The sequence below is a fragment of the Ailuropoda melanoleuca genome, chromosome 2, assembly GCF_002007445.2.
Source record: "Ailuropoda melanoleuca isolate Jingjing chromosome 2, ASM200744v2, whole genome shotgun sequence".
NCBI lineage: Eukaryota > Metazoa > Chordata > Mammalia > Carnivora > Ursidae > Ailuropoda > Ailuropoda melanoleuca.
The window spans coordinates 70,196,961-70,209,409 of record NC_048219.1 but is presented as its reverse complement, the minus strand read 5'-3'; the positions used below and the strand labels follow the sequence as shown (position 1 = coordinate 70,209,409).

The 12,449-nt window shown below is 43.9% G+C and overlaps 1 long non-coding RNA gene across 3 annotated transcripts in view; it reads right to left on the bottom strand.

The window, feature by feature from the left end:
- LOC117801022 overlaps nucleotides 1–4,847 on the bottom strand; it is a 71,569-nt gene extending 66,722 nt beyond the window's left edge. For 2 of the 3 annotated variants that reach the window (XR_004623329.1, XR_004623328.1), the window contains exon 1: nucleotides 4,171–4,700. This is a non-coding gene — a long non-coding RNA (uncharacterized LOC117801022). Of the gene's footprint in view, nucleotides 1–4,170 lie in introns of all 3 variants that reach the window. The other variant, XR_004623327.1, reaches the window with a different exon arrangement.
- Nucleotides 4,848–12,449: the final 7,602 nt, after the last annotated feature.

Genomic DNA, 12,449 nt, shown 5'->3' with positions numbered 1-12,449 from the left:
TCTAAGAGGAACTGGAAAAGGTAGGATTTGATCAATTCTCGCTTGAACTACCTGAAGGGGTTTTGTATGCTCAGGAGACTGATAAATGTCAAAAGAGGCAACAACTCAGTGACAATGCAATAGAAAGAAGAGGAGAAGGGAAGGCTAGTTTAAAGGAAGGATTTCAAGAAGGAATCTGGCCATTTGCCCAGAGAAACCACCTGTTGGAGGAGGAAGGAACTGCATCACTGGCCAGTCATTGACAGCTACAGCTCTCCTGTCACCTGGCTGCCTCTAGAATCATCTCCAGAGCTTTCCAAAAACAGCAGGCCCTGGGCCCCATGCCCAGGTAAATTAAATCAGAATCCCCACGAGTAGGCCCTGGCCCTGGAAGTTTCTGAAAGCTCCCAGATGATTCTAACAGCAATCAGGGCTAAGAGCCACTGGTCTAAGGAAAATCTGATCCAGTTTAAAGGGGAAACAAAAATCTTATAGGGGATCTATGTAATGAGGAGCCCATCTCCAGTTACCTTAACACTTGGCAAAATTTCTTTCTTTTTTGGGGGAGGGGGGCAAGATTTCTAAACCGACCAATCCTCACACTCTTGGTCTGTCCTTCCCAGATCTTCAAATCCCATTTACTGTTGATATTCCTAGTACCTAAGCAGTTTCTTTGCTGTGTTCCCCCACCCTTCACTAACCGTGTGTGGATCACCATGATGGTTTACGGCAGCCAAATAGAGTACAGCTGAAAGCACTGACCAAGGTATTCTCCAGCTCTGTTTCCTCCTGTCTCTCATAAGCCTGACACGGAGAGCAGGTTCAAATGCCATTTGTCTCCACAGAGCCACAAGTCCATGAATCATTTATTTTATATCAAATCAAAATGTAGGTTTAAGAGTCATGAAAAGCCCTAGTGGAAAGAAGATTTATAGATAAACTAGTCAAATATTTTATAGATAGATAATCTCAGTATAGTGAAATATAAGTGAAATTTCAATGAAATTCCAACATATAAAATAGATTTAAAAAGAGGCATTATGGGACAGTGTGCATGTGATGTTGCTATTTGTTTAATAAAAGGAAGGAGATAGGGTAATGGTGGGGAGGGAGGAGGCTACCTCTTGAAAGAGAGACCAGAGATTGTGATATTGGTTTCCTTTAAGGTAGACACCTGGAGACAAGTTAGTAAGGAGACTTTTCACTACACACTGTTTTCTACCTCTTGAATTTTGAATCATGGGCATGGATCACCTATTTGAAATTAAAATTTTCAGCAATTAATTTTTTGTAGTGGTGCTGTTCTGGATGGAGCAGGCTGGACTTCACCTTGCCACCTCTCCCCCTTAGCCTAAACCCTCATCCCCAGACAAAGATCCATTAGAATTTCTAATCCCATGAAGTTCCTCAGAGGATGCCCCATGGGATCTGGTTGGAGACCTACTGAACTTTTCAACCCTACATTTCTTAGCAGCCAGAATTGATGCCTAGAGAGGCCAACTGGCTCAAAGTCACAAAACTAACAAAGGAACATAAATTGCCTGATCCTTTCTCTTTTTTTTTTTTTTCTTTCTGATTCTTTTTTTCCATGCCTCCTCGGATATTTAATCCCTTCTATGTAGCATCTCAGATACTTGCTGAGCTTCTGCAACTATGCCAAAGAGATACCATTAATACAAGCGCACAGCAGTGGCAGAGGAAATTTATTGACCAGACACCCAAATAAATAGCAAACCCTCACTATCACAGTAGTGATATGACAATAACCTTCGCCATTTGTGAAAATTCACGCTATAAGCAACCTCACAATATAAAGGATTATGTAGTTTATTCGGGTATTTTATAGCATGAGTCACAAGACAAACATTTGGAAGATAAAAGCACCATATATAGAAAGCAACTCGGTATGGTTTTTGTTGATGCTGGCACAGCCCCAATGACCACTAGGTGGCAGTAGTGTCCTAACAACGTTAAGCAGTGGGTCTAGCGCTCTTAGTGAAACTGCATTCATATCACACAGCTGACCCACCTGGCTTCGCAGCCTTGAGACCCAGAGAGAATTATTAGTAGAAATTCCAAACAATTCTTCATTCTCTTGATAAGCTATGTCCTCTGTTGTAACAGCCAAGAATGCTTTAGCTGATGTCACAAAGCAGGCTCAAACCAGCAGCCCTTAGGCAGAATCTGGTCAGCAGCCATGTGTTTGCCTTGGTCAGTGTTTGGTTTTGTTGTTTTGTCTTCATCCAAAATGCCTTTAGGTGGAGCAGGCTCTCTCCACTTTGCCACTCTTTAACATCTCATTAAAGATATTTAACGCTCCCCCATATTTTTGCATGGCCCCTGAAGGCATGTGAGTGGGAATCTCTGCTAAAATGTCTTTCTTAAATACACAATAACTCTGCTATTGCAATCTAACTGGTCTACTCAACTATTTGAGCTGTCTCACCTCCATCTTTTCCTACGTCATCCCTCTATCTGCAATGTTTTTTTCCATACCATATCCTTTTTTTTTTTTCAATGCTCATTCTTGAAGGCCCAGATTAAAGGTCACCTCCTCCTTTTTCCCATCCAAGTACTAACCAGCCCCAACCCCGATTAGCTTCCAAGATCAGACGAGATTGGGCACGTTCATGGTGATATGGCTGCTACTCCTTTTTCAATCATCTCAGGCTGAAGTGCATTTTCCCTCTCTTCTGACCTCCCATGGCACACAGAGCCGATACTACTTAGTTGGTGCTTATTTTCTGTTCTGTACCGTTAGCTATCTTTCATAGGTCTCCGCTATTTGTAAGTTCTCTGAGGGAAGCAGAGAAGCCTGCCACTTCTTCGTGTGTGTGTGTAATGGTATTTTGTTCAGTGCCCTTCCCAGCTCTTGATTTCTTTCCATTCAAAAACTATGTCAAAACTTCCTTTTGGGGATGAATGGAAGGCAGAATGGTTTAGAAAAGAGTATTGTGTAGAATATCATTTTAAAAAGTATAATTTTTGATACAACTATATGAAAAATTGAAACTAAACTAAAACTCCATGGTCTCCTCAAGGCGCTAGGAGACTATATTACAGGGTTCAGCATAAGCTGTGGAATCAGACACCCCTGACAATCTGGCTGACTGAGCATGTTACTTCACTTACATAATAAGATAATAATAGCACCTACTTAAGAAGATTTGGGGTTTTTTTAATTTTTATTTTTAAATAACTTTAGAATTACTGAAAAGTTGCAAAAATTATGGAGTTTCTACATGTCCTTCACCCAGCTTCTTCTGATGCTAACATCTTACATGAACATAGTCCAAAGATCAAAACCAAGAATTGGCATTGGTGTGATACTGTTAACTAAATCTACAGACCTTATTTGAATTTCACCAGTTTTCCAGATGTGATGCTGTGCCCCTCTCTGTGCATCATATCTGGGGGTACATGATGTCGATATGTCTAACTATTGGTGAGATTAAATTTGATAGCTTGGATTAGGTGGCGTATGGGGGGCTTCTCCACTGTAAAGTTACTATTCTTCCCTTTGTAAATAATAAACTTCTTGTGGAGAGATACTCTGAGACTATGCAAATATCCTGTTTCTCATCATACTTTCAGCCACTAATTGTAGCATCCACTAGTGGCTCTTACCTGCAATAATTATTGCTACGGTATTTTCCCAATGGCAATCTTCTATTTCTCTCTTTCCTTCTGCATATATTAAGTGGAATTCTACTGCAAGGAAAAACTGTTTCTCCCCCTCCCTCCATTTATTTATTGGGGGGCGTGTTAATGAGGATGAAATGAAGTAAGACGGTGAAGGTTTGGCAAGTGTGAGCCACTTCTAACATTATTATTGAGACAATGTGAAAGCTCTCTGATTAATATGGCCATTTTCTGGTTGGGAAAAAGTACTTCTAAAATGTTTAAGGATATTCCAAAATAGGGGCACCTGGGTGGCTCAGTCGTTAAGGAACTCCACTGGGCTCAGGTCATGATCCCGGGGTCCTGGGACTGAGTCCCGCCTCAGACTGCTTGCTCAGTGGGGAGCCTGCTTGTCTGTCAGCCTGCTGCTCCCCCTGCTTATGCTCTCTCTCTCTCTGACAAATAAATAAATAGATAAATCTTTTTTTTTTTTAAGGGTATTCCAAAATTGTCTACTGTATTAGTTTGCTAGAGGTGCTGTAACAAAATACCACAGACTGGACGACTTACCCAACAGAAATTAAGTTCCTCAGAGTTCCCGAGGCTGCAAGTCTAAGATCATGGAGTCAGCAGATTCGGTTGTTCCCCAGGCCTCTCTCCTTGGCTCGCAGATGGCCACCTTCTCCCTGTGTCCTTCCCTCTGTGTGCGTCCCTCTTCCTGTATCCAAGTTTCCTCTTCTTAAAAGAACCTTAGTCAGATCGGATTTGGACCCTCCCTGAGTGTCTCGTTTTAACTTCACCTCCTGAAGGGTTCTATCTCCGAATACGGACGCATTCCGAGCTGCTGGCGTTAGGCCTTCCACGTACAAATTGTGTGGGGAACACAACTCAGCCCATAATATTTACTTCCTTCCTTCACAGAACAATTGTGAGGAAATAGCCGCGCACGTGCGAGCGCTTTCAGAACTGGCAAGCCCTGGACGAACGTGAAGCGATGGTGTCGAAGCCTCGCGGCTCTGTCGCCCCGCGCGCCTCACGCGCCAACCGCTTGGGCATGCTCTTACGATGTGACTGTCCTTCCGGGGCTGTCACAGAACTCTGGAAGGCGAGCTTCCGCCCAGCTGCTGTCTGCCTTATCACACATTCACATTGATTGGCAGCCACAATGAGTGTGTTTTGGTTTTTTTGTCTTCCTGGGGCTGGGAGCTTCTGGCGGCTCCCTTCAGGCTGTGCCAGCTACTTCCACAGATGCCCCGGGCATCTCCTTACCTCTGAGACGAAGGCCGCCTGTGAGCCGCCAGCACAGCGCCGGAAGTCTCCAGCCGCCAGCTGTGTGGCCTTGGGCGAGGCGCCTCCGCGCCGCACTTTGTCTCCACTCCGCAGCTGAGAAAAAGGGATAACAGCCCTCACGAGCGGGCAATGAGGCTAAATGAGTTAATCTTTACAGAGCATTTGGACAACACAAAATGGACAAATTCCTATTCATGGCTTTCGAGAACCAGCATCAGACGAAACACCTGCGAAGAAGCTAATCCCTTTATATATTGTTTTCTTGAAGGAGGCAATTTGCCGATTTTAATAAATCTTAGCCTCCCGGAAGTGGGAAAAGGGCACACACTTTATCTGCGCAAGTGAAAAAGGGGGAATGATCTCTTCCCACCGAAGGTTTTGCTTATCAGAGGCTCACAGAGGCCAGCGGAAGCTGCGACCCTAGGTCTGCCTTGCCGGCCCCGGATAACGGGAGAGAACCAGAGAATCCCCCCCAAGGGCCACTGACTCTTTCTTCAGCCTCTGACATCCTCGCGCTCCACGGCGTCCACACTCTGAGTGTGTGGGAGGAAGGAATGGATAAAGTTTAACTGCTTCCTCCACCAGCTTGCCAAGCTCACCACCGTTCTGCTAAGGTAACAGTAGCCATTCCTTGCTTAAAAATCATGCTTTGAAGCTATTCAGAGTTACAAGTCTTTGACAGCCAAAGGAGAGAAGTCTTTTTTTCAAACTGTTTGGCCACTTCCAGAACATCCTACAAGAGTTTCTCTGTAGAAACAGTGTCTGTTTACGTATTGTATTCCTTCTTTGCAAAAATTAATCTCCCTACCTGTGACTTATCCCCGGCTACCGCCACGTTGTTTTGTTGGAAACCCTATCTCCCTAGCATTTCCTTATCTTCCTCTCCCCACTGTCAGATCATTATCACTTCACGTGCAGCAGCAGCCTTCTAGAATCTCTCGCTAAGTCATCCTGCATACTCCCCATCTAGCCTTGCCTGTTCCTCACCACCTAGTCAAATCCTAAAATTAAAACAAAATCTTTCCAATCTTACCTCTATCCCTGTATTCCCTGTGACATTCCTTATAGCTATTGTGGCTTCTGACCAGACAGAAAGAGAGAATATGTGCATGGGCAACAGGCTCACCAGGAGAAAGGAAGACAACAGGGGCTGACATACAAAACTGTGAAGTGAACACATGGCCCTGTTTGGAGAACTCCATATAATTCAGTAAAACTGGGACCTACAGAGCAAGCAAGAAAGCTGGGGTGGGTACTCAGAGCCAGGTCACAAAGCCTCAGGTCCCATACGGAGTTTGAACTTGATCAAGAGATGGTGGGAGCCATTGAAGGTTTTAAGTAGGGGAGTGTCACAAACAGATTTACATCCATGTTAGATTTCTCTGCAGAGGAGTGGAGAATGCATGGCAGGAAACAGCTTGGAGCAGGGAGACGGTCGGAGAGGCTGTTGCAATAATCCAAAGTTGACGGCAGCGAGGGAGGAGACGTGATGGTAGCTTAGGTAACATTCCTCAGAGTGTTGTACTTGGACCAGGGCCACTGCCTGGACTAATGTCAGTCTTCTGACTGTGTTAAGTGATTCACTATTGAGATAAGGAAAGCTCACCAGAAAGTAAGCCCAAGGCAGTGCTTCCTTCATCAACAAAGCCTTGCTTTAGGGGGAGAAAGTGTCTGTTGGACTAAAAGTGTGTTTAGTGAGGTAGTTGTTTGACGTTTTCCATTCTGACCCGAGTGCCTTATCTTTGTAGAGCCAGAACAGACAGTTTGCAGACTAGCACCGTGAGTGGCGATGACCCAAGGTATGTTCTGACCTGATGATGATTTGGATCAAAGTGAAAAGATCGGTCGTGATGCCCTAGAAAAGGGTGGGAGACAATATATGCTTAAAAGAAAAAGTAGTAACCCAAGGTGCAGCAGGGATAGACAGTGAAAGAGTGATACATGAACTCAGTCTTTGAGGGCTTGAATCCAGAAGCTGGATCCTAGAATGGAAGGACTGAGGGCTTTTGAGTAAAGCGGAACCGAGTTCAAATCCCAACTCCATGACATACTGTGTAAACTTACATTAGTTAGCTGACCTCTCTGAGCCTCATTTCGTGGTCTAGAGAATGGAGGAAATGCTACCTGCCTCACAAGAAGACGTCTCCATGATACAGCAGGTGACAGGGGTTTGTAAACATCCCCAAGATCTGGTGTTGCAGGATTTCTTTTCCTTTAGCGCCCGAAGTTCTCGATCACCCTGCCTCGAAGAAAGAAGAGGTAGACCAGTGGAAGAGTGGTGGGCAACAAAACAAAGTTTATTGAGTGATATTGAGTGAGAGTATAAAGCTCCCAAAGAGGGAGGGAGCACGAGAGGGTTGCCCTCAGGACTTCTAAGTCTAGGGGTTTTTATGACAATGTTGGCAGGCTGTGTTAATCTGGTTATTAAGGCTCCATGCACCTGTTGCCCAGTCAGGGTGCTCCTTGTGGTCCAGGTGCTCATCTACCTATCAGGTAGTTGTCCACATGGGAAAAGGTAGAGAGTTCTTTCCAGGGTGGTGTTTTCAGAGCTTCAGGGATCTAGAGAGCTGTGGCTGCCACTGCCATAAGGTCAGGCCAGCTTCAGGCCCCCAGATCCAGCTTTTTGCTTAAATATCCCAGTGGCTGTTGAGCTGACACCCAGGTATGGGTTAGGAGGCCATTTCCTTTCTTTCTGGTACATACAAGTTGTAAGTCCCCCCAGTAGGAAGACTTAAAGCTGGAGCACTGAGTAAAGCCTTGAATAATAGGATGGGGTCTTTTTCCTTTTAAGGGTAGTTTTCCTCTTAGGACAGGAGCCCCTAGCCCCTGCCTGCCTTTCTTCCGACTATCCTCCAATATCAGCACATGATAAGCACTTAGGAAAATGCATTGAATATCATAAAAGTTAAGCAGAAAGGTAATGAGAAGACTTAAAAAAGAAGAAGAAGAGTAGTGTGAGTAAAGACAGAGTTGGGAGTATGTAGGTCTCTGGAACACAAAACTCTATAAAAGCATAGTAACACCATGCAGAGATTTGTCCCAGCAGACTTGTAAAATCCTCTTTTCCGCTTCCATTTCTTCCCCAGACTTTTCTTCCTATCTCCAGCTCCAGTCCCACATTCCATGGCCCAGCCTTTGAGTCATCCTGTCTCAGGGTCCATCTTCAACCTCCAGTCTTGTCTGATAACAGGGCTCTGTCTTGGTGCCTATTTTAGTCCTATTTCAACCCTGTTCATGTTGTAGGTGCCTACCCAGGACCCAGGTCTCTCGACTAGACCACCTGGGCTGCTCCTACTAATCCCCTCCCACAGAGATTCTCAGACTCCCCCATGCCTGGTGCCCTGATACCACTTGCAGATAGATGTGCCTGAGAACACACAGAAGCCCATTGACATTTCATTTGGCTGCAGGACTCAGATGCAGTACTGCCACGGCCCTTGGGCACCAAACTCTGCAGTCAGATGGAAACTATCCCAGTAGCCAATGAGTTGGGAGTTCCCCCCACCCCTTGGTAACTGCCTTGCCCCCAGTGTAAAAATCCAGCTCTAGATCCAGGCCCTTCACAACACATACCTGGGGTTAAAAAAAAAAAAAAAAGACCAAACAGTACTTTATGTTTATATGGCAATTTAGAACTTAACAAAGCTCTTTCACATTATCTCATTTGACCCTCACACCAAACTCATGACATGAAGAAGAATCAATTCCCCTATTTTACAGATAAGGGCAAGTGACTTCGCAAGCCCAGGAGGAAGAGGCTTCCTGGCATGCAGGGCTTTGTGTGCTAACATCAAAACAGTGCTGGGCAAATTGAGATAGTCACCCTGGGTCCCCAAGCTAATAAGTGACAGAGCTAGGATTTGAACCCAGCACACATAGCCCAGTACTGTATTAGTTGCACTTAAAAAATATTGGTTAAATGAATGACACCTAGTCTGTCCCCTTTCTGGTGCGTCATGTGCCTCTCATTAACAGCATCTCCCATAGACAAATACATACAGGGTTTTTTTGCCTTCTTTTTTCCTGAAATGGCAATCAAAAGAAAAGATAGGGGGGAAGCACTACTTTGCATGAGAAAAACATTTTTTCATTAACTCCCATGTAGGAATAAACACTGATAGTAATAATTTCAACAAAGGAATTAATTAAGCAGAGTCTGTGATTATCTTAATAAGAACTGGAAATCAAAAGTGATTTTGAATGGGCCACTAACCCAATCAATATACACCCTCTGCCCTGGAATAATCAGAGCTGATTGCATATATGAATATTCAGTACATGTAAATTTTAAATCCTAGAATCAGATAATAACAGAGCTTGTAAGAGACATGAAGTATATCTCTTTAAAGTCAAGCCTAGCCTCACTGAAACCATCTTGGAAAAGATGACAATCTGTTCTCCTTTTAAAGAGAGAGCCCAAGAGCCTCTCCAGGTGAACTTTTAACATTTAACTATCAAGGAAGGATGAGAGAGGAAGGGGATTTATAGAGGGCAGCTACCTAACTCAACATGGGAAAATCTTTCCTTTCCCTTCACCCACCAAGTAGGCCTCTGTCCCTCAGTAACAAAAAAATGGGAAAGAGAAAAAGAGGGAGATAAGCATTGTTATCCCAGGAGAGTCTGGGGTTGCACACTGTTTCCAGTGGTGACACTTAGGGAGAAGAGGGCAAGGGTTTCTTTATAACATCAACAAAAAGGTATCAAAATATGGCCCCTCCAGGGCCAACACTAGCTTGGGACTTTGTGCAAATCACAAGAATTCAGTTCCTCCAGGGGACCAGTTAGAACAAGGTGTCCCATCCTCAGAGCTGTCACTGACCCTCTCCACTGGTACACAGCGAGTTGAGACAGAGCCCAGCATCAGCCCCAGGAACTTACCCTCTGCCAGACTCTTGGGCAGAGCCCAAGTCCCCACCCACCCAAGCTTCTGCCAGTTCAAGCTCCCCTCTGTCACCGGGGATGCAACTGTCCTCCAAGACTATATCCAGCCTTTCTTTTCAATATGTCTTTCATTAATGTATATCACCTTTTAGGATAAGTAATTCCCAAGACTCAGTCACATTGTAGGACATACTTTGTATGCACCCAACATTTACCTTTTTCACCACTTTACAATCTTTATATGCATCGAAAAGCTTCTGAAATCCCTCCTTCATTCAACAAGCATTTATGAGATGCCTATATCTCAGGCACAGTGCTGGGTACTAAAATCAGCAGTGGAACAATTACAATTGACAGGAATTCTTGAGGCTATTAAGGAAACAAGGAATAAAAAAAAAAATTCCTGCAAATGAGGACAACATCACACAGTCAAGACAAAATGCCCAGATAACTACAAGTTAGTTCAGAAGGGCTGCAGGCAGGAAGTCTTTAGGAGTTGGCAGACATGAACCTGGATAATTCGGTACTTTTCCAGGAAGTCTTCTCTGGCTGATCCCTAGAAAAGCAATAGCTTCTACCCTCTCTCCTTGAATAAACATAAAGTAATCAAGGCTTCCTACCCTCTCTCTCCCATTTTCCAATGTCCAATGCTTTTCCACCTTCCCTGTTTGCATTTTCTTTTCCATCTGTCTGCTGTAACTACCCTACAAATTTATCCACATCGGTGTTTTCTGCCTGTAACCACTGGGAAGGGTGGAGTAGTCAGTGTTTCCTGTGACCCAGGAAGAAGAGAAAACAGAGGTTATCAGTTCTGGGCTATATCAAGCCACTATGTGTTTCCTCAGAAGCCTGGTTAACCTATCTTTCTGTAACATCAGATACCTGTCTCTGCTAAGCATACCCTGTTAACAGAGAGAATAGAATCCCTTATACTCCCAAAGATGCTTTCCAGTGGCAGAAAGAGAGCTAAGAAAAGAACTGGCTTAATTCAGCTTGGATTAAGAGCAGTGTAAATAGTGGGAAGAGAGGGAGGCTGAGAAAGGAAATGAAGAAGGAGAAAGAGGCCCTATGGGAAGAGCTTCTGGCTTTGAGCACTATGATGGGCATGACACGACAGTCAAGTGCCTGCCCCACCCACAGGCTCAGTGAGAATGTCTTGCCCCAAACCTAACTGCCAACCTTAGCTTGTTGGGACAGGAATAGGATCTCATCCAAGGGCTGTCAACCCACAGACTGGACAGTGACCTGTGATACAGCCTGAGAACTGGACAACAGTGATGATATAACAGCTGGGATGCGTTGCAGGTTTACAGTGTGTCTAGAAGATAGGTTATCTTATTTAATCCTCACAACAATGCTATGAGGTAGATACTATTATTAGCTCCCTTTTACAGATGACAGAACATGTTTCAAGAGGCTTCATAAATCTCCCAGGATCAGAAGATTAAGTCAAACCCTGGTCTGTCTGATTCTAGAACCAAGCTCTTGCTCACCTTTCAGTATTGCCTTTCATTCACTTCTTTATGCATTCCACAAATACTACTGAGTGTTCACTGTTAACCAAATACTGTGGTAAGTGCAGAGGTACAACAGAAGCCAAGAATAAAATGTCCCTGGGGCTCCTGGGTGACACAGTCTTGGTTTTGGCTGAGGTCGTGATCTCAGGGTCGTGAGATCAAGTCCTATGTCAGCCTTCATGCTGAGCACAGGGTCTGCTTGAGTTTCTCTCTCCCTCTGCTCCTGCCTCCCACTCTCTCTAAAATAAATAATTTTTTAATGTCCCTGCCCCCATGCAAGTTATATTCCACAGAGAAGCTAGATAAAGAACAAACAAATAATCAATGAAAATAAGTATAGGTTGTATTAATTACTATAAAGAAGGTTAATGGAATATTATGGCAGAGAAAGATGGAGGAGACCTAGTTAAATGTATGGTCAGGGAAGGCCCCCTTGAAGAAGGGACATTGCACTGATATCTGATGGATGTGACACAGCCAGCCATGAAGTTACTTGAGGAAGAGGTGAGGGAATAGGAAGACCCAGAACATACCTATCAACAAAGGGGCAGGGGGTCAGTGTGGCTTTAGTCTATAGAGAGTTTGGCAGGGACCAGATCATGAGGGCCTGTAAAGGCTATAAAAGGAGTTAAAATTATCTTCTATGTATAAGCCATGCCATTGTAGGTTGTTAAGGAGCGGAGTAATGGGTTATTTATTTTTTATCAAAAAGAGAGGGAGCATACATGCATTGGCAGAACAAATATTGTTAAAATGTCTATACAACCCAAAGAAATCTACACATTCAATGCAATCCCCATCAAACTACCAACAGCATTTTTCTCAGAGCTAGAACAAACAATCCTAAAATTTGTATGGAACTAAAAAAGACCCCAAATAGCCAAAGCAATCCTGAAAAAGAAAAGCAAAGGAGGCATCACAACTCTGGACTTTAAACTATATTACAAAGCTGTAGTAATCAAAACAGTATGGTACTGGCGCAAAAATAGACACATAGATCACAAGAACAGAATAGAAAACCCAGAAGAGACCCACAGCTGTATGGTCAGTAATCTTTGACAAAGCAGGAAAGAATATCCAATGGGAAAAAGACAATCTCTTCAATAAATGATGTTGGGAAAACTGGACAGCATCATGCAAAAGAATGAAACTCAAAAAAAA